Source organism: Zalophus californianus, chromosome 5 (assembly GCF_009762305.2).
Source record: "Zalophus californianus isolate mZalCal1 chromosome 5, mZalCal1.pri.v2, whole genome shotgun sequence".
NCBI lineage: Eukaryota > Metazoa > Chordata > Mammalia > Carnivora > Otariidae > Zalophus > Zalophus californianus.
Genome location: NC_045599.1, coordinates 48,537,734 through 48,560,718, shown reverse-complemented (window position 1 = coordinate 48,560,718; position 22,985 = coordinate 48,537,734). Strand labels below are relative to the sequence as shown.

Below are 22,985 nucleotides of genomic sequence, written 5' to 3'. Positions count from 1 at the left end.
GAGTCCTGATTTTAGCTGATCAGGCCAAATGGCCGTTTGCATTGCTCTGTGTTTATTTTGTGGATTTTTTGGGGCCGTATAGTGAAGGTAGTCACCAGTCGGTGCCTGAGGGTGAAGATCACCAAGACCGGAAGCAGCCTACAAGTCCCAAGCGGATGTCTTGTAGACATTAGGATCCTGGTTCCCAATTCTCAGGCCAGGGTGATCAGAGGGTGATAGGATCATTTTGTGGGACCCCAGTGGTTGTAAGGTTGGGTGAGGATATCCTTACAGATCAAAGGCCCTGGGGCTTCACCCTCAAATGCTACTGCCAGCAGCCCGCTAGCCATAGTTGCACCAGCTTCCACGTGGACATTTTCTCTGACAGGTTATTTTCCAGAGTGGTGGCTACTGTTTGCACAGAAGCCAGTGCCCCCGAAAGCTCACAGTTATGTACTGTACAGGCCAACCACTGACAGGACAGACTCCTCTGGGGTGGTTGGTGTTGGACTCCAATGTGGCTGCAGCCCCACTCTTAGCTCTATGTGACATGTGCACAAGTGTCACCCCCAGGTGTACAAAGGCCTTCCAAACACTCTGACACAGCCTTCCTCCCATCTTATTAAGGGAGCCATTCTTCCAGATGGCTTCCCTAGACAAAGCTAACGTCCCATCTGTCCTGAGACCGAGCTGGCTAGTCATGTTTCAGACATTATAACCTCTATTTTCAGGCAGTGAAGTAGACCCTTCCACTCGGTCTACAGAAGCTATCGGTAGATCTACACATAAAGCAATTTAGAAGAAGGACAGAGTACGGCAGGAGAGATGTGGAGGGAATTTAGGAATAGATTTATGTATCTACAGAGAGATACACGATAGAACCTAGGGAGGTTGAATGCAGATAGAGATGGAGATACAGATGTATTTTTGTATATACATCTAACTGGCAAATATGAGAATTCTTTTCTTATTTGCAAACTCTGGAACACATATGTGTTGGAAAAGTGGGCCTTAATTGAGGAAATCCAAACTCTCTCATCTCCCGGGGTATAATGTTAATATTTTGAGGCAGAATAAAAAAACAACGAAATAAACTGCTGGCACCCAGCTTTAAAAAAAAGTGATAGTTCTTATATGACTAAATGAATATATTTCTGAGAAATATTACATCTCCTTGTGAAATACTGTCCTTTTTCTTTGTAATATGTCCATGCTAACTATTTAGAGCTTGAGTATAAGCTTGCCCAATGGCAACCTCTTTTTGTTGGCTGACCAATATGTAGTTGCAAAGGCTTCTTAAAAAAATCCAATTTTCAAAGGACCGATAATCTGATCGTAATCTTTGGTTTTTACTTACTAATGCCTACTTTAAGTATTTCTGTGCTTATTAATGTTAGTGAGCGGGGACAATAAATGAACTATGGAAAAGCTATAATTTTGGTAGCTGCTAGTAACTCTGGTGGTGAAGGTTCTGTGAGGCTCAAGCTTGAAGCAGATTCTGGTTCATCCATTTTAACAATGGAAGAACATTAATATTGTGCTCTAGATGAGGCTGCTTATTTTGATGGCAAGGTTACAGTCACTTGGGTAGTATCATTATTTAAAGTCAAACTTCTTTGATCAAGGACAATTCTAGATTACTGTTTATATGTTTAATATTTTAAAATAAAAACTGTACATATTTAAGTTGCATGGACATCTTAATTTTTGTAATCAATGAACATGCAATAGCTTTCCATTTAGTTGTGTCTTTTCCAATTACTTTTATCAATATTTTATAATTTTCAGTAAATTATATTTACTTGTATTATGTAGATTTAAAACATGACATTAAAAAGGATGAGATAACAGGGAAATGATATTTTAGAATAAATTAGAGGGCCATCTTTCAAATAGGTTTTTAATAATTCATAATTTTTTGGCTAACTTCCTATCACATTTTATTTTTTAATTATTAATTTTTATAGCTTATAAAACATTTACAATAGGATGATGTTTCTTCCCCTCTACTTTTTTTGTTTGCTTTATTATTATCTCTAATGTGATTTCTTTATAGAATTATTAAGTCTCTTGTGTACTTTGCCCTGGTATTTATCTAAAACTAGATAATATAATGTAAAATCCATTTAACTGCGCATATGCAAACTTCAACATATTGTAACACATAGAAAACACACTAATCAAGTCAGCCCTTCTGTTATTAGACTTCGTTTTCTTTAGCCAACATTACATACCATCATAACATGTAAGTAAGGATGCCACTGTTAGTCTTCACTCAATATTAGCAAAGCTTAACTTTTCTTCTGTTTAGATAAATAGAATATATATTTTTATGTTCTCTTCCCACATTCCAGTGGATTGCTTTGTACCCAACTTGGGGGGTATTCTTTTTTGGAGAGTATATTAAGGAGATTTCAACTCCAACAGTTTTTTAAGACTATCTAACTACCATTCTCTAAACTGTAGTCATTATTTTAAGAGAAAAAGGTGTCTTTTTGTTGGTGTAGGACAGAGAAGTGGGAAGAGTTTTTCTCACATTCAGAAATTAGCCTAACACATAAACACAAATATTCCCAAAGTAGTTGATACTCCTTTTCAAAGTCTTCTTCACAAATAGAGGCCGGAGAACAGGTAGCACTGTTATTGGAAATTATTATTATATACTAAAGTGATTTTTCTGACCTAAAGGAATATTTATAAACCTTAGATGTTTCAGATTCAAGTTTTAGTTGCTTGGGTCAAAGGAAATGATGGCATTAATGGAATAGCCCTAGAAAAAAGTAGGGCTAAGACATGGCACAAAAGATGAAGCATTATGAGTAGGGAGATCCTGTGTGGTTTCCTCAGGACAGTCTGAGTTTGCCTTTGTTGTCCTGGTATAACCACTAAGAGAGCCCCTTTCATTCTAAGAGTGTCCTCATTAATGCTAATTTTCAGCTTTGAACACCAGAAAGTGATGGTGACCCAGGATGGTTCAGGCACTAAGTTTTTACAGGTAAGATGCATAAGGATCATTGCTTGTTTAATATTAATTTATTTTTTTATTTTTTGAGAAAGAGAAAGGGAAAGAGGGAGGTGGAAGGGAGGGTCAGAAAGAGAGAGAGAATCTTAAGCAGGATCCATGCCCAGAGGGGAGCCTGGTGAGGGGCTCCATCTCATGACCCTGTGATCATGACCTGAGCTGAAATCAAGACTTGGATGCTTAACCCACTGAGCCACCCCGGCACCCCTTCAATTTTTTTTAAGTGGGGAGTTGGTGAGTAGGTTTTTGTAACAATTTTGGGATTTCCAAAGCTATAAATTGGATGGGATGATTGCAGTTTCTCAACCAAAATGTGATGAAAGGAAAATCACCTCATAGATGTTGTTACTTGGTAAGTATTAGATAGATTATGACATCAGAAAAATTGCCAGAATACTAACCAGTGATTAATTCCAGTAATCAGTAACGGATTCTACTGTAAAATGATCAAAATAAAAGGACCTAATTCATTGGACTATCATGAGGATTAGATGAATTAACACATATAAAGCTCACGCCTGGCCCATTATAAAGGTTTAGTGAATGTTAGATTTTTCTTATTACATTATTATTGTTGCTATTAATATGAGGAAGAAGCTACCTTTTCTTGCCAGAGCTTGTTCTTCATATTATGTCTATATTAATGGTTTCTAATTGTTTCTTTCAAGTATGAGTTGATTTCTTCAAGGCAGTGGCTAACTTTAAGTAGATTGTCAGGGTATGAGACACTGAAACTATGAGATCTATTCAACATTATAGAGAGTATATTTACTATCTGTTAGTGGCTAAGGATTCAAAGATATTTTTTAAATATTTATTTATTTATTTTGGTTATGTTAATCACCATACATTACATCATTAGTTTTTGATGTAGTGTTCCATGATTCATTGTTCGCCTGTAACACCCAGTGCTCCATGCAGTATGTGCCCTCTTTGGATTCAAAGATATTTTAAGACATAGTTCCTGTTTTAAGAAACTATGAGTCTGGAACAGTGTTTCTCAATATTTTTTAAAATATTAGCACCCCCCCATAAGGGGACAAATAAGTTAAATTTAAATTTATGTATTCTAATCAATAAATTAACTTAAGCCTAATTCTTCCTAATGAGAGAAAATAAATAGGAAAGAATAAGATTTTTGTCAGGTACAGTTAAGCTTTTGAGGGCCACAAACCACTGTATTGTCTAGGATTTTTTGGTGGCCCCCCAAACCAATCTTTGCCCCCGTTAAAATACATAGCCTAGGAGACAGTATGTCTAAAATCATCATCATAGTGAATGTATATATTGTAATATAGGCAACTACTTTATTCCAAGAGAATTTGGATTGGAATTAATGGGGTGAAATCTTCTGCACCAGGAATTCACTTTTACATGGACTTAATCACAACCTATTACTGGTGATAAACGAATGATAATTAGTCTGGTATTCAGACATGTTTTAAAAGAATATCTAATAATATTAGTACCTTCTAACTATACTATTTTAAAGAACACAGTAAAGACATAAACTTAATACTTTTTCCCCCCAATATATTATAGTGGGGGGAAAAAAAAGCACAGTGCAGGGAAAATCTTTCTCATCAAGAGATCAGAAAATTTGGATTCTTGTGCCAATATTAAACATAACCATTTGGTCAAGTCAAAATAGTTTCTTTGTATCTTGCAAGATGTTCATATGGTTTTCTTCTTTAATCTGTTAATGTGATGAATTCACACAGATTTTTTAAAATGTTGAATTAAAATCTATTAAAGTGATAGATTTTCCAATGTTTTATCCTTCCTTCATACTTAGGATAAATTCCATGTGTTTATGATACTCGTTTTCATACACTGATAATTCAGCTTTATATATTTTATATGGAATTTTTATTCCTATGTTTGTAAGGAAGATTGGTGTATAATTTTGTTTTATGTTTTTGGTTTATCATGATTTTATTGGCTTTATAAAATACTTTGGCAAATAGGTGACAGTTCTGCATGGGTATCTGTATGTCTGCATATCTTGCATATAGAAGTAATGACTGCTTCTATTCTGTACTTTTTTTTTTTTTTTTGAGATTTATTTGACAGAGAGCGACAAAGCAAGAGAGGGAACACAAGCAGGGGGAGTGGGAGAGGGAGAAGCAGACTCCTTGCTGAGCAGGGAGCCCGATGCGGGGCTCGGTCCCAGGACCCTGGGATCATGACCTGAGCCAAAGGCAGACGCTTAACGACTGAGCCACCCAGGTGCCCCTCTGTACTATTTTTTGGAAGCTATTCCTATAGCATACAGTCTTGGCAGGCAGATTCCCCCTCTGGGAATGTTTGACTGTAACCTTAGAACATAGTATATTTAATGGTGTTATATTTTTTTTTTTTTAAAGATTTTATTTATTTATTTGAGAGAGAGAGAATGAGAGATAGAGAGCACGAGAAGGAAGAGGGTCAGAGGGAGAAGCAGACTCCCTGCTGAGCAGGGAGCCCGATGTGGGACTCGATCCTCAGACTCCAGGATCATGACCTGAGCCGAAGGCAGTCGCTTAACCAACTGAGCCACCCAGGCGCCCTAATGGTGTTATAAAAGAATTGAATTTTGGGGCACCTGGGTGGCTCAGATGGTTAAGTATCCGACTCTTGATTTAGGTTCCGGTCGTGATCTCAGTGTTGTGAGACTGGCTTAAGATTTTCTCTCTCCCTCCGCCCCTCACCCCCCACTTGTGCTCTCTCTCTAAAATAAAATAAAATAAAATAAAATAAAAATAATTGAATTGAATTTTATAAACTCGGAACTCTCCAGGTAACATATCCTAGTGTGTGTGTAGGTATCACCTGGCCCTATCTGTAATGTCCTATGAGAAAGAGGGCTCAGGTATCCATCACCAATTCTGCTGTTTGGCTATTGCTGTGAGTAATAGACCATCCTTTGTTTCTGACCCAGGAATCTTACACTTTTTGCAAACACCCATGAGAGTGGAAGACTAATTTGTTAGCTTGCAAACAGGGTAAATCTCAGACCCTTAAGAGTTCTCAACATTGACACTCTTGTGTCCTTTCTACTCTCTGAAACAATGTGCATAAAATTAAAATCCTTGATGGTTTGGTAAAGCCAGCCTGTAAAACCGTTTGGGCCTGTTGTCTTTTCAGGTTTGGGGGTAAATTTTTAAATACCAATTCTTTACTAGTTGCATCAGTTTCTTTATTAATTGCTGGTCTATTCATGTTTTCTAGGTTTTTCTTAAGTTGGTTTTGGAATTTTTATACATTATCCATTCTATCCAAGTCTTCAAACATATTGGACTAAAATTCGCATAACTGTGATACATTTAGGGCTCTGCGCAAATAATCTCGTCTCCTCCTGAGTACATGGTTTATTTTGCACTCCCCTGCCCCTGAGAAAGTTAGACATGGCCATGAGACTTGACCAATGAAAATGATTGTTCAAACAAAATACTGTGCATTGCTTCTGGGTATAGCATTTATCAATTTGAGAGGCTGCAGCAGTCTTTTTATCTCCTCCCCAGCAACTACCAATATACCAGACAGAGACTGCTTGGTCAGCTTTGGTCATAAAGCTTAAGATGATGTGGAGCAGAGGACTCAGGAGGTAAGGGAACATTAGTTCAACATCACTATGAATTCTGATTGAGATTCACAAGATTACCTACAAAGCTGTTCAAGAAAAGGATTGATAATCCCCAAAGTTGAATCTGGCTTTTTTTTTTTCCTCTTTGTTTTTTTCTTCATGTGGGAAAGTGCTCTTGGAGAAATTTCATTGTGTGAAACTGAAGAGAAAGGACTATGAAAGAAATCTCCAAGTCAGGTTGAGAAAAAATGTAAAGAAGAACCAGCATTCTAGAATCTCAAACAGGTACTTCTGCCATTTTATAAATTCTGTTTTATAAAAACAATTTTACCTCTGAAGGATTTTTCTCATATCCTAGAAGATAAAGGCCATCACTTCCTGCCCCCCCAATATGGTTCAAATTTATATTCAACATCCAAGACCATAAAATAGGTTCCATTATTTTGAAGACTCAGAGACATAAAGATTGTGAACAATTATCTCATATATTTTTTTTCAATTTTAGCAACTTTCACAGTGCTTATACTGGGTACTAAATGTATTTGTTTAATGGATGGATGAGTGAGTGCCTGTATATAAGGAAAGATATCAGAAAATAGAATGAATAATTAGCCTGTTTTTTCAGAATGTCTCAAATCAGGCCTCTCAAATATATTTTAGGAGGGATGGAATATTATTATGAATGTATTTGAGATGCATTTTGTAGTTCTTAAGAAAAAATATTCTTTAGAGGTTAGTTCCGAGAGCTTTGAAATTAGTATTAAAAGGGAAAGAATCATTTGTCATATGCCAAGCATTGGACAAAGCCCTCAGATATATCACTGAGCAAGACGGACACACTGCATGCTCAGAGCTTAAAATCTAGTGGAATGAACAATGATGACAGAATACTATTGATTGATTCTTATTTTATAGTCATTGCAACAAGCATCAAATTCATCAACACTTTATAAATAAGGGAATTAATTAAGGCTTATGGAGGTAAAGTAATTTGTATTAAGATTTGAACCTAGTTCTTTTTGTCTCATCTGGGGACTGTTTGATTTCCCAGTTCTGCTAGTTAACAGCTATGTGATCCTGAGAGAGTTACTTCACTTTTCTTACTTTCTGGAGATAATGAATGAGGACAGTAAGATATTTTCCAGCCTTACCCATCCTACATTTTACATGGAGTTAGATGCTTTAAAAAAAAAAAAAAAAAAAAAAGGATGTCTGTGATATCCTTCATGTGTAATGGGACAGGCAAAAGGCAAAGCACGGTATTTTACTGCTGTCTTTTTCATATTATGTAAGACTTTTATAGTGCCAAGTTGATTGATCTAAGTAGGCCTTAGCAGAGGTGGAGTGATATTTTTATAGTCAAAAGTAGGTATAGAGTTACTCTGTTAATATACTTGAAAAGCTAATACAAAATGGATTTTAAATGTCATCTTTATCTCCTGTATTTTTAGGATACCAGAGTCAAATATATAAATCCTGCAAAATTAATTTTTTCTAATGAATATGTTAAAGTATGTGTGGATTACTTATAATTCTATAACACCTGTTTAATTTTCAATATACAGTTGACCCATGAACAACATGGGTTTGATCTGTGCAGGGTCACTTACAAGTGGATTTTTTTTTTTAAGATTTATTTACTTTAGAGAGAGAAAGAGTGAGAGCACGGGGAAGGGCAGAGGGAGGGAAAGAATCTCAAGCAGACTCCCCATTGAGCACAGAGCCCCATGCAGGGGATCGATCTCACGACCCTGAGATCATGACCTGAGCTGAAATCAAAAGTTGGGTGCTTAAACAACTGAGCCACCCAGGTGCCCCACAACTGGATTTTTTTTCAATAAATATATATACAGTAATGTAAATGTATTTTCTTTTCCTTATGATTTTCTTAACATTTTCTCTTGCTTACTTTATAGTAAGAATACAGTATATAATACATATACAAATAGACTCCCTTATCAGCAAGGCTTCCGGTCAACAGTTGGTTAGTAGTTGTCATGGAGGAATCAAAATGTTAAGTGCAGATTTTCAACTATGGGGGGTGTTGGCAACCTTAACATCTGTGTTGTTCAAGGGTCAACTGCAGTTTATAAAGTTATCAGGAAAAATCATAAAAACTTCTAATGTTTTGTTTCTGTGAACCAGGTAAAAAATGAATACCATGGTTTCTTTTTAAAAAAATGTATATATTTTTTTAAAAATTTTATTTATTTATTTGACAGAGAGAGAAAGAAAGAGCAAGTGCACAAGTAGGGGAGCAGCAGGCAGAGGGAGAGGGAGAAGCAGGCTCCCCACTGAGCAGGGAGCCCGATGCGGGGCTCGATCCCAGGACGCTGGGATCATGACCTGAGCTGAAGGCAGACGCTTAACGACTGAGCCACCCAGGCACCCCTAAAAAGATTTTTTATTGTGGCAAAAAATATATAACATAAAATCTGCCATTTAACCATTTTTTAGTATACAACTCAATAGCATTAATTACATTTAAAAGTTGTGCAACCATTATCACAAAGACAAACTTTGTAGCCATTAAGGAATAATTTCCCAATTTCCCATTCTCCTCAGTCTCTGGTAACCTCTCATCTACTTTCTGTCTCAATGAATTTGTCTATTCTAGGTATCTCAATGAGTCAGATCATACAATATTCATCCTTTGGGTTCTGGTTATTTCACCCAGTGTAAGGTTTTCAAGGTTCACTGATACTGTAAGCAGGTATCATAAATTCATTTCTTTTTATGGCTAAATAATATTCCATTGTATGTATATACCACATTTTGTTTATTCATTAATTTGTTTATGGCTACTTGGATTGCTTCCATTTTTGGCTATGATGAATAATGCTGCAGTAAACACTGGGATACAAGTATCTCTTCAAGTCCCTGTTTTCAGGTCTTTTGGGTATATATCCAGGAGTAGATCTGTTAAGTCATGGTAATTCTATATTTAGCTTTTTGAGGAAACTCCAAAGTATTTTTGCAGTGGGATGCATCATTTTACATTGCTACTAGCAATCTTTGAGGATTCCTTTTTCTCCACATTCTTGTAAACACTTGTTTTCTGTTAATTTTTTATTAGAGCTGTTCTAGTAGGTGTGATCTCATTGTGGTTTTCATTTGCATTCATTCCCTTAATGACTAATGATGTTGAGCTTCTTTTAATATACTTATTGGGTGTTTGTATATCTTTGGAGAAATGTCTGTTCAAGTCTGCTGCCCATTTTTTTAATTGGGTTGTCGTCTTATTGAGTTCTTTATATATTCTGGGTATTAAGCCTTTATGAAGTATGATTTGTAAATATTTTCTATTAAGTAGGCTGCATTTAATGAAGTTCATGTTTTTTTTAGTGTTCATGCTTTTGGTGTCATGCCTAAGAGTCCATGAAGGGGTAAATGAAGATTTACCCCTATATTTTCTTTTTAAGAGTTCTATGGTTTTCTGTCAGAATGGCTAAAATGAACAACACAAGAAACAACAGGTGTTGGTGAGAATGCAGAGAAAGGGGAACCCTCTTGCACTGTTGGTGGGAATGCAAACTGGGGCAGCCACTCTGGAGAACAGTATGGAGGTTCCTCAAAAAGTTAAAAGTAGCACTACCCTGTGATCCAGCAATTGCACTACTAGGTATTTACCCAAAGGATACAAAAATACTGATTTGAAGGAGCACATGCACCCCATTGTTTATAGCAGCAACGTCCACAATAGCCAAACTATAGAAAGAGCCCAGATGCCCATCGACAGATGAATGGATAAAGAAGATGTGGTGTATATATACAATGGAATTTTACTCAGCCATCAAAAAGAACGAAATCTTGCCATTTGCAATGATGTGGATGGGGCCAGAGTGTATTATGCTAAATGAAATAAGTCAGTCGGAGAAAGACAAACACCGTATGATCTCACCCATATATGGAATTTAAGAAAGAAAACAGATGAGCATCTGGGAAGGGGGAAAACAAAGGAGAGAGGGAAACCATAAGAGACTCTTAAGGATAAAGAACAAACTGAGGATTGATGGAGGGAGATGGGTGGGGGATGGGCTAGATGGGTGATAGGTATTAAAGAGGGCACTTGTGATGAGCACTGGATGTCCTACATAAGTAAGGAATCACTGAATTCTATTCCTGAAACCAACATTGCACTCTATGTTAAGTACAATTTAAATTAAGAACATTGAACTAGTAACATTATTTCTGTTCTGTGTGAACTCTTAGGAATACCACATAAGCAATGTAGAATAAAGTAACTTAAAAGCATAATACATGTTTCTAGAAACTCAAAGTTTCTAGTCATTTAATCAGTCTCTTTAAATTCTGTTTGGTATGCTTTGAGAAATTATCCTTATAGTCTTTCATTTTCCCAGATCAGAAAAAGTAACAAAAGAAAAAGCAGTCTCTGTGTCATATATTACTATATTCTCTCTTTAAGAAAAAAGGATATTTAAATGTAATAATGAAAAAAAATAGTGGGATAGAAATTAAATGTTTTTAGATTATATTACCAGATTCTACTATAAAACCTATATATATAACCTTGCATTATATCCAGCGTAGCTATAAAATATTTCAGCTATTTCACTACCAGTACAGGTGTGAAGTTTTTTCTGTTTTAAGTATCTCAAGCTTCTTTGGTTAATTTTAACACAAGCCTAATACTGGTAAGGTAAAAATTTAAAGTTTTAATCTGTTCAGGCATTTGAAAGTTTTCAGTGGTAAATTATAAATCTGGAAACAAGAAAATGTTTTCATATTATCCTATCAATTTTAATGAGCTAATACTCTAATAGCTGTTAAAATTTGTAGGTACACATCTCAATTAATATTCATTTAAGCCATAATAAGCAAGTCCTTCTCCATGTGCACTGCAAAAATAAAGGATGCAGCTACAGCTATGGAATGGTAAATCACAGCAGTCTTTCTGCCAGTTGGCAAGAAGGATCTGGAACTTCTAAGAATATCTTCAGATTATTAGCATACTCTTCATGTCCCCAAAGGAAATTGTTATTTTTTTTTTCTTGTTGGAATTTGTTTTATCTTTTGAGATTACCTTGATAGCCAATTCAATCCAATTAATATATTTACAGATGAAGAGACAAATACTTAGTGCCTTGGATACAATACCACTTTATGGTCTCTCCAAATGTCCCGGCATTTTCCTCAGAGAAGTGTTCTTAACATATTGGCTAAACTCTAGTTTGTGCAATTACTTGCAGATTTCTTAAATTTGCACTGTAGTCTCAGTTAAGTTTGTATTTGTTATCCAAAACAAATGGACAACTGCCATGCACTATTAAACTATCACTACACTATGCCAGAGTTAATTTCATTTCAGTGTAAAACAAACACCATCTCATTTATAGCATTGCATTCCATCTAATTAATCTACTCTTCATAATATTACAAATATGTTACTGCCTGGAAGTCAGAATTAAACAAAAGGACCTTTTAGGTATCTTTCCATTCTGAGTCCACAATTCTGTACTGCTGTAGAGCTACAAGTCCTAGCAGCTTCAAGAGCAATGTACCTCACCTTTGGTACTTCGGCTGCACATTGGAATCTCTGGAGGAACTTTAAATACTGATTTTTGGGATCCATCTCCAGAGATTCTGATTTAATTGGTCTGAGATATGGCTAGGGCACCAGAATTCATTCAAGGTTACAGTGTGAAATAACAGAAATTAATGCCCAGAAACTGTTTTGCTTCAAAAAAACCAAAACAAAACCTTAGCTCTTCTCCTCCTTCATACAAAAAAAAAAAAAAAAAAAAAAAATGATTTTTCATCTGTTAAAGTCAGTTGATGACCTGGAAATTTTCCGAGATGAGAAGTTTTGTTTCATAATAATGGTCTTATTTTGTAGTTGCTCTATTTTAGGAAGCCTAATTCCTCAAATTCTGGATTAAGATTATGAATGCTGATGACTCTCTCTCCTGGAAGTTCTTTATCTTTTTATTAGTGTGATCAAGCTAACTGCTCACCTGACTGGACTGAAATGTGTATGAGTAATTTACAAAAATGCTCTAAGGGATGCGTGATGCAAACCAAATTCCCTAGAAGCTGGTTATGTCATTTTGAAAAAAACATTTTTTACCATGCAAATTTAATAATACTTTGCAAAAAAAAACCAAATTCCTTCCATAACTTCAGAATTTTTGTTAGTCTATTATAAGATTTTTACGATTTACATCCACTTAAAATAACTTATGAACAATGGAGGGCTTTTGGGCAGTAAATATGAGTAATGTTAGATAGTTATATGAGGTAATGCAAACTTTATAATTTGTTCTATTTTGCATTTGTCATGACAGGTGGTATGAGTGTTTTGGGTTGGATGTGCCCCTATTTTAAAGAGAAATTCTAGTTTTCAAATCATTTATATCTGAACACTGAGCACATTTCATTAAGAAATTGTTGAGGGCGCCTGGGTGGCTCAGTTGGTTAAGCGACTGCCTTCAGCTCAGGTCATGATCCTGGAGTCCCGGGATCAAGTCCCACATCGGGCTCCCTGCTCAGCGGGGAGCCTGCTTCTCCCTCTGACCTTTCTCTCTCTCTCATTCTCTCTCTCAAATAAATAAAATCTTTAAAAAAGTATTTAAAAAAAAAAAAAAAAAAAAAGAAATTGTTGAGACTACAGGTTCCATCTCTTCAATCCGCCTATAATTAATACATTTTAAATTTTATTTAATGAGCACTTCCTTGTTACTTTATTTTTCTCATATAAATATTGAGGTTATTATGGTGCTTTCTAATAAAGTTATGTATGGAGGCATAAGCATATAATTATATAAGAGGCATGAAACACTCTTGTGGATAGTTATCTTACTCACTGGAAAGATTGTCCTAAGGGTCAAGCAGCCACAACTCTAAGTATAAGCCCTATTTATCATGAAAAGAAACAAGATATGGAGTGACTACAAACATTCATTTTTATGCTGTGCACTGCAGAACTCCAGAGAGCACCTTTCAAAAACACAACTATATAAAAGTCCTTCCTGGCGTTTTGCAATGTGGCATTCCTGACTTCAAAGCTATGACTGCTTTTAGAAAAGTCTAGGAGGTAAACTCTGGTAGGTAATTCTCTACGATGAGGTAGGCTAAAAGCCCCTTAGGAGGCTATAAGCTGAGGAAGAGTAAGCTATACCGTGTAAATTATATTATCTAGATTCTGGTGAATGGATCACTAGCCAAATGAGATATAAAACGTTGCTTAATGAAGCAATCAACAGGTAATTTCATAAATCTGGGGTGGTAGTGAATTGGTTTAAAGAGTAAGGGGCTTCTTGGAGCACCTGGGTGGCTCAGTTGGTTAAGCAGCTGCCTTCGGCTCAGGTCATGATCCTGGGATCCTGGGATCCAGCCCCGTGTCAGATTCCCTACTCAGTGGGAAGCCTGCTTCTCCCTCTCCCTCTGCCTGCGCTCCTCCTGCTTGTGTTCTCTCCCTCTCTCTGTCAAATAAACAAATAAATATTAAAAAAAAAGAATAATGAGCTTCTTGTTTCTTGTTTCTTCCTCTTGTCTTCAACTTGGGATCTGTATACAGAGTGAGAGGCAGAACTAAGGCTACACACTGAACTCTCAATTCACTTCATCAGCCCAGTTGCATGGATGAAGTAGAACTCAAGAGAAGTATAGCAGATTTCTATCATTCAACCTACAAAAGGTAGAAAGCATGAGAATAGGGGACTGGCTAAAAAAGGCCCTCCTTGGTTTCAGAGATAGGATGCAAGGGTACCCATTATACTTGAGTTCTGGAAGTAGAAGTGGGAGGAAAAAAAGCCATGCCAATCCAAGGCAATGGCTGTGAACACAGAGACCTGAGCCACTAATAACACAGGGCTCAGTGATTGTTAATTCCCAGTGTCCTTTTTGTTGTTTTTAATAGCTTCTTTTTTCTATTGATATTGTCTACTCTTTTATCTATGTTGCCCATCTTTTTCTCTTTTCATTAGCATTTGTTTAGTTATTTTAACACCCTAGTCTGATAACGCCAACATCTAGATCACTGGGGATCTACTCCTATTTTCTGCTTCCTCTCTTGATTATTGGTCACACTTTCCTAACCTTCCTTTGTCTCATAATTCTTTATTGTGTGAATGATTCATGCAGATTGAAGTAGATATTATTTCCTCCCAAAAAGGTTGACTCTTTCTTTTGTCTTTCAGATAGGGTGAGAGGTTGATCACCTGAACCAAATAATGAATAAGCTAGGGTGGAGGTAAAGTTAAGGTTGCAGCTTTAACTACAGTCAGTCTACCTCTGATTTCAAATGGCTTAATGGCATGGCCTATCCTATCGTTTTTGCAATCCTTCAATGGGACTTTATCTCCATAGCCCTATGGAGTTCACTATGGGACCACAGGAGATTTGTACTCTGTTTTTCAGGTCTTGACTACTCCTTGAGCATGGTCCTTTGGGTTTTTAGTTAAAAGTTTAGTAGGTCTCCATCTCCTCTAATCTGAAAGGTCTGCTTTTCAGAGGTTGTAAATGGAACTCTATCCTTTCACCCTACAAGGTTTAAAATAAGGGAAATGTTAGACTTCTGCAGAAGATGATGAAGTAGAAGCTCACTTCATCCCACATACACAACTAGATAACACTGACATCAGTATAAATAACCCATAAAATGACTCGAAGACTGGCAGAACCGGCTTTCCACAGCTAAATGTAGAGAAGAGGCCACATCAAAGAAGGTAGGAAGGGTGGAGACATGGTGGAAAGCTAAACAGACCCATGGGCTGTCCGTGGGAGGGAAGGGTGCTGCCGGCTCGGAGAGTGGAGAAAAACAGACCCTCACACCAGACACCCCAGATATGGGGAACCTGCATAGGGAGAACAAATCCCCTAACATTTGGCTTTGCAAACCAGAGGGGCATAATTTCTTGAATTTTTATAATCAGTGGGCCTTAACACCTGGGACTTCAAAAATCAGTGGGCTCAGCTCTTGGAGTCCTGGGAGGGCTAGAGGAAAATGAGTCCCCACCGTTAAAGAGAGAGCAAAACAAACAGCCCCACTGAGATATAGCATAGAAGCAGGAGTTTGAAAAACACATGGGGTGTATGAGAAGGAGGTTTGTTTACTAAACTCAGAGCATGTGCTGGAGGGGCAGGGATCTTTGGGAGACTTCTCCAAGAACAAAAGACCACAATGAGATATCACCTCACACTGTCAGAATGGCTACAATAAACAACAAGGAAACAAGTGTTGGCAAGGATGCAGAGAAAGAAGAACCCTTGTGCACTACTGCTGGGAATGCAAATTGGGACAGCCACTGTGGAAAACAGCATGGAGGATCCTCAAAAAACTAAAAATAGAATTACAATTTGATCCAGTAATTCTGCTACCAGGTATTTACCCAAAGAATATGAAAACACTAATTTGAAAAAATATATGCACCCCTATGTTTATTGCAGAATTATTTACAATAGCTAAATTATGGAAGCAGCCCAAGTCTCCACTGATAGATGAATGAATAAAGAAGATTGTGTGTGTGTGTGTGTGTGTGTGTGTGTGTGTGTGTGTGTGTGTGTATAATGGGATATTACTCAGCCATAAAAAGGAATGAAATCTTGACATTTACAACAACATGGATGGAGCTAAAGAGTATAAATCGAAGTGAAATGAGACAGAGAAAGAAAAATACCATATGATTTAAAAGTGAACAAAGGAAAAAGAGACAAACCAAAAACAGACTTGTAACTGTAGGAACAAACTGATGGTTACCAGAGGGGAGATGGGACAGGGGTGGATGAAATAGGTGAAGGGAGTCAAGAGTACACTTACATGATGAGCACTGAGTGTTCTATAGTATTATAGAATTATTATTATAGTATTATAGAATTGTATACCTGAAACTAATACTGTGTGTTAACTATACTGGAATTAAAATAAAGTTAAAACAAGGGAAATGTCTTAAGGAGAATTCTTACTATATATTTGTTGTAGGCCCCTTTTTATACTATGACTTTATTCTTAAACTCTGTAAGACAGCAGGAAATTGCTTTTTTGGGGCTAACTACTTAATCTCTAGTTTTGCCACAGCTCTCAGCAAATGTCTTATGGGGAAAATTTGCCGTATGTTTGGACTATTCTTCCAGTCTGACATGCCAGTCCATTTGGTTATTGAAACCCCTGCTCATTTCTCGTACTCCTAGTAGACTTCTCTCCCTATGGCAAGACTGATCCTGAGATAATTCCCAGACTTAGAAAATACCCAAAGAAGCAAATAGCTGGCAATATTAGCTTTCCTGGGGGACTTTCCCCACAATGGAATTTTAATTCACTTTGCCTTTTTAAATGTCCATAGCTCTCTGATTTATTAATATGATTTTTATAATTTATCATTTCTCCCTAAGACAGTGGCATTTATACTGATTCTTCCCATCATTTATTATATTTTACTATGTCTCATTATATCTTCTGTATCCTAGAAGAAGAAATCTCCACTGTTGTTATTACCAGAAATAGTAGCTTGACTTGTGTCTCTTCCTGCTGTTATTCAGGGTTCTTTGTCTATTTTCTCATTGTTGTGGTCTGAGTCAGGCACATGTACCCCTCTAATCTGGTCCCCTCATCCAGCAAATCCATCTTTTTTTTTTCTTGGCTGATGATCAAATGAGATTGCTGAATCAAGAGAGAACAGCCCTGCATCCCATTTTGTCACTGTATCTCAAATATGTAATAGGTCTATAACACAGTGGAGGTCTACTAAAATTTTTCATATTCTCTGATCATTTTGGATAAAAGGTGTAATACAACACAAACAATAATCTGCAGCCACTGCACAGACCCCGAATCATTGTCAGGGTACCATTACGGTCCCTGCCTGTCATTGTTCACAAGAGTATGCCACATACCATGATCATGGAATAGGTTAAAGTGATCACTAGGTGTCTCAGTGGTAGATTAAGTTTTCCATTTCTTCTCTTAAGGTTCACCTCCTTAATCTTCATTTTTCATTCCAAAATTGACCACAGTTTCCCAGGATGATTCATAATCAATATGTATATTGCCCACTGCCCCAACAGAGCAGTCATACAGTGGTCAGACATTAGAACAAATGAACACTGCTGAAATCTTTTTTTTTTAATTAAACAACACCATTTACTAGACATTGACAGTCCAGTTTGAGTTTGGCTGTGCTGAATTCCTTTACTTCCTTTCTAGCCTTTCTTAATCAGAGGTTCGAAAATTCCAGTGTCCATCCAGTACCAGAGTCATCTTACTCTAAGTTTCAACAGTAACTTTGGGTCATCTATTGTGCAAGGTAGTTAGGGAAAGCAATTAAAATTGTCAGCTCAGGGCCAAGGTCAGCTGCAGCTACCCTCTCTCACCATAAGAATTTGTCTCTAGTGCTAACGTCAGATGCCAGTGGTCAGTGGGTGGGTTTTAAATTTATGTGCATATGTATACATTTATGTTATATATCCAAGTGTTTGTAAATGTATTTTCTGCCAACATCCAACTTCATGTGGAATTAATAAAGCAACTTCTCTCTATGCAAAACAATAAAGGGGATGAAGTTTGTGTGTGTGAGTATGTGTATGTGTATGTGAGAGAGAGTGTGAGAGAATGAAAGTGCTGGTAGTTTTTTAAGTAAGAGCTATGGAATGGTGATGTTTGAAAGAAATGTACAATTTGTATTAGAATTCATTTGGATCATAAACTTAATATAGAAAGAAAAGGCATTCTAATTTTGAGTCCAATGCCTAACTGAACTATTCTGCCTTAGACAGAGACCACAGATTCAGTGACCCAGCACCAGGTTAACATTGGGTCATGTGAAAAGGGATGGAAATATTCTAAATAAATGTGAGTGAGCACTTTACACCTCTTATCAGGTACTAATGGCAGTTATGACTCTGTCAATCTTAGTTCTTTCCCTTAAATAACTACTATTTCTAGAATTTCATCCTCAGTTTATTAGTAGCAAGTTTCCAATTGACATGGTTCCCAGTCCTGTTACTATCTCTGAAACAGGACCTAGAAACCAGGTTCCATAAGGAACAGTTGAAGGAATGTGAATACTGTTTGTGTGGAATGAAGACTTGAAAAGAACATGAAATGTGTTTGTATATTCTAAGAACAGTCACATGAAGGAAGATTAAGACATACCTGAACCAATCAAAGAAAACTGTTGAGAAGTCCAGATTTTATTCAACAGAGATTTGTCTGATAGAGTTATGAAAATGTACAAACTTCCTTTTTTAGGTAGTGAGCTCCATAACATTGCATGTGATAAGCAGAGTATAGAAGTCCATCTCTGAGTGTGATTGTTGAGGCTATTTGTGTACTGGTTGAAGTAGATATATTATGTATCCTCTCTAGTTCCTTACAATTTATACTTTATATTTTAGTGGGAATGCATGTAATTACTTGTTTTTAAAGTAGTTTATGATATTGTCAGGCTTTGATACTTGGTTGGCTTCTGAAATAAATTTTAAACTCCTAAGTAAATCCTACAGCAAAAATAGGGTCTGATTCTGCCACTGGAAAATAAATAGAAAGGAAAAGGTACTTTGGAATTTGTAAGCCCTTTCAAAAAATTATCTTTTGAATAAAATTGTTCCAGTTTCAGAGGAAATGCAAAGGTTAATGCACTTTCTGCTAAGAGGCACCACCAAGTCTGTAGCATATTTGGAAATTTCTCTGACTTACCTCCGACTTTCTGAGAAGGCAAATTTCTGGTTTATATTCAAACTCCTGCTGCTTGAGCATGTATGGTTTTGTTTTCTATTAGAAATAAGCATTCTTTTCCATGTGGATATTCTTTCATTTATACTGAGCATGTATAAACTTGCAGAATTATTCTAAAACCTTCAGATAAAATTATAACAAAATAAAGCACTGCCCCAGGCTTTTATAAGAAATGAATGAATTTGTCATAAATAGATCTCAGATGCCTGAAATTCAGCTCCATGTTTTTATTACTGCCAGAAAAATTAAGACATGGATTTTTAAATCATGCCTTTTTTTTTTTCATTTCTTTGACTTAAGAGTATATTCAGAAAAAAATTCAACATGGAACTTTTTTTTCTACAAAAGATCTTGGTAAAACCTCTTAGCTAGTTAGTTTTACATGTATATTTATGTAAAAGTGTTTTCTTAGAGAACCAACCAACATGACATGGCTGGAAATCATGTCAACTTGGATACTGATAAACAGAGGATACAAGGCCTGGAAATGGTGGACACTTCAGGTAAGAGAACAAAGAACTGACAGAGTCATCAGTGCAAATAGTATCTGATAACAAATACAAAGTGCTAGCTCATGTTTATCTAGAATATTTCCATTCCTTTCCACATCATCCATTTTATGTATAAAATATGAATTTGTAAGAAGAAAAACATTTAAAACATGTTGGCTCTGATCTGTCCACAGAAACTTGGCAGGCAAGAAGAGAGTGGCATGATATATTCAATGTGCTGAATGGTAAAAATATGCAGCCAAGAATACTTTATCCAGCAAGGCTGTCATTCAGAATAGAAGGAGAGAGAAAGAGCTTCCCAGACAAACAAAAACTAAAGAAATTCATAGCCACTAAACCAGCCCTGCAAGATAGATTAAAGGGGACTTTTTGGGGAAAAATAAGACCAAAAGCAACTAAGACTAGAAAGGAACACAGAACAACACCAGAAACACCAACTTTATGGGTAACACAATAGTACTAAATTCATATCTGTCAGTTATCACTCTGAATGTAAATGGAGTAAATGCTCCAATCAAAAGACACAGGCTATCAGAATGGATAAAAAAACCAAGACCCTACAGGGACTCATTTTAGAACTAAAGACACCTGCAGATTGAAAGTGAGAGGATGGAGAACCATCTATCATGCTAATGGATGTCAAAAGAAAGCCAGAATAGCCATACTTATATCAGACAAACTAGATTTTAAACCATAGACTATAACGAGATGAAGAAGGGCATTACAGCATAATTAAGGGGTCCATTGATCAAGAAGATCTAACAATTATTAATATTTATGCTCCCAAATTGGGAACACCCAAAAGATAAATCAATTAACAACAAACATAAAGAAACTCATTGAGGGGCACCTGGGTGGCTCAGTCATTAAGCATCTGCCATCAGCTCAGGTCATGATCCCAGGGTCCTGGGATCAAGCCCCACATCGGGCTCCCCGCTGGCGGGAAGCCTGTGTCTCCCTCTCCCACTCCCTCTGCTTGTGTTCCCTCTCTTGCTGTGTCTCTATCAAATAAATAAAATCTTAAAAAAAAAAACTCATTGATGATAATACAATAATAGTAGGGGACTTTAACACCCCACTTACAGCAATGGAGAGATCATCTAAGTAGAAAATCAGGGAAACAATGGCTTTGAATGACACACTGGATCAGATGGATTTAACAGACATAATCAGAACATTTCATCCTAAAGTAGAAGAATACACATTCTTCTCAAGTGCACATGGAATATTCTCCAGGAAGGATCACTTAGTGGGTCAAAAATCAGCCCTCAACAAGTACAAAAAGATTGAAGTCATACCATGCATATTTTCAGACCACAAACACTATGAAACTTGAAGTCAACCACAAGAAAATAATTGGGAAGACCACAAATTCATAGAAGTTGAAGAATATCCTACTAAATCATGAATGGGTTAACCAGGAATTAAAGAAGAAATAAAAAAAAAATACATGGAAGCAAATGCAAATGAAAACATGATGGTCCAAAACCTTTGAGATGCAGCAAAGGCTGTCCTAAGAGGGAAGTAAATTGTAATACAGGCCTACCTCAAAGAAGCAGGAGAAGTCTCAAAGACACAACCTAATCTCACACCTAAAAGAGCTAGAAAAGGAACAGCAAATAAAGCCTAAAGCCAGCAGACGGGAAATAAAGATTAGAGCAGAAATAATATAGAAATAGAAAAAACGGCAAAACAGATCAATGAAACTAAGAGTGGTTCTTGGAAAGAATTAATAAAGTTGATAAACCCCTAGCCAGACTTGTCAAAAAGAAAAGAGAAAGGACACAAATAAATACCACCACAGAAATACAATTATAAAAGAATATTATGAAAAATTTACATGCCAACCAACTGGGCAATTGGGAAGAAATGGACAAATTCCTAGAAACATATAAGCTACTAAAGCTGAAACAGGAAGAGACAGAAAACTTGAACAGACCCATTAACAGCAAAGAATTTGAATCAGTAATCAAAAATCTCCAACAAACTGGGAAGGCCAGATGGCTTCCCAGGGGGATTCTACCAGACATTTAAAGAAGAGTTAATACCTATCAGAATCCTCTCAAACTGTTTAAAAAAAAAAAAAAAAAAAAAAAAAAAAAAAAAAGAAGGAAAACATCCAAACTCATTCTACAATGCCAGCATTATCTTGATTCCTAAACCAGATAAAGACCCCACTAAAAAGGAGAATTCTAGGTCAATATCCCTGATGAACATGGATGTAAAAATTCTCAAGATACAAGGAAATCAAATCCAATCTTTTAATGTTTAAAAGAATTATTCACCCCAAACAAGTGGAATCTATTCCTGGGCTGCAGGTCTGGTTCAATATTTGCAAATCAATCAATATAATACATCACATTAATAAAAGAAAGGATAAGAACCATATGGTCCTCTCAATAGATGCAGAAGAAGCATCTGACAAAGTAAAGCATAAAAACCTCAACAAAGTAGGGATAGAGAGAACAAATCTCAACATCATAAGGCCATATACGAAAGATCCACATACAGTATCCTCCTCAATGGGAAAAAACAGAGAGCTTTTACTCTCTGATCAGGGACAAGACAGGGATGTCCACTCTCACCATTGCTGTTTAACATAATACTCAAAGTCTTAGCCTCAGCAATCAGACAACAAAAAGAAATAAAAGGCATCCAAACTGAGAAGGAAGAAGTCACACCTTCACGATTTGCCCATGAGATGATACTCTCGATGTAGAAAACCTGAAAGACTCCATCAAAAAAGTGCTAGAACTAATACATGAATTCAGCAAAATCAGAGGATACAAAATCAACATACAGAAATATGTTCCATTTTTTAAATATGTTCCATTTCTGAACACCAATAATGAAGCAGCAGAAAAAGAAACCAAGGAGTCAATCCCATTTACAATTTCACCAAAAACGATTAAGATACCTAGGAATAAACCTAAACAAACAGGTAGAAGATCTATACTCTGAAAACTATAGAACACTTATGAAAGAAATTGAAGAAGACACAAAGAAAGGGAAAAACATTCCATGCTCAAGGACTGGAAGAACAAACATTGTTAAAATGTCTATACTACCCAAAGCAAACTACACATTTAATGCAATCCCTATCAAAATACCATCAGCATTTTTCACAGAGCTAGAACAAACAATCCTCAAATCTGTATGGAACCACAAAAACCCTGAGCAGCCAAAGTAATCCTGAAAAAGAAGAGCAAAGCTGGG

At 36.4% G+C, this 22,985-nt stretch overlaps 1 protein-coding gene and 1 long non-coding RNA gene across 8 annotated transcripts in view; one reads left to right on the top strand and one right to left on the bottom strand.

The window, feature by feature from the left end:
* LOC113928966 overlaps positions 1-12,234 on the top strand; it is a 59,047-nt gene extending 46,813 nt beyond the window's left edge. For both annotated transcript variants that reach the window (XR_003522042.1, XR_003522040.1), the window contains exons 4-6: positions 6,505-6,587; positions 6,737-6,851; positions 11,367-12,234. This is a non-coding gene — a long non-coding RNA (uncharacterized LOC113928966). The remainder of the gene's footprint in view (positions 1-6,504; positions 6,588-6,736; positions 6,852-11,366) is intronic.
* Positions 1-22,985, bottom strand: part of RNF180 (ring finger protein 180) — a 192,937-nt gene that overhangs the window by 2,660 nt on the left and 167,292 nt on the right. The gene's annotated exons all lie outside the window — the stretch shown is intronic.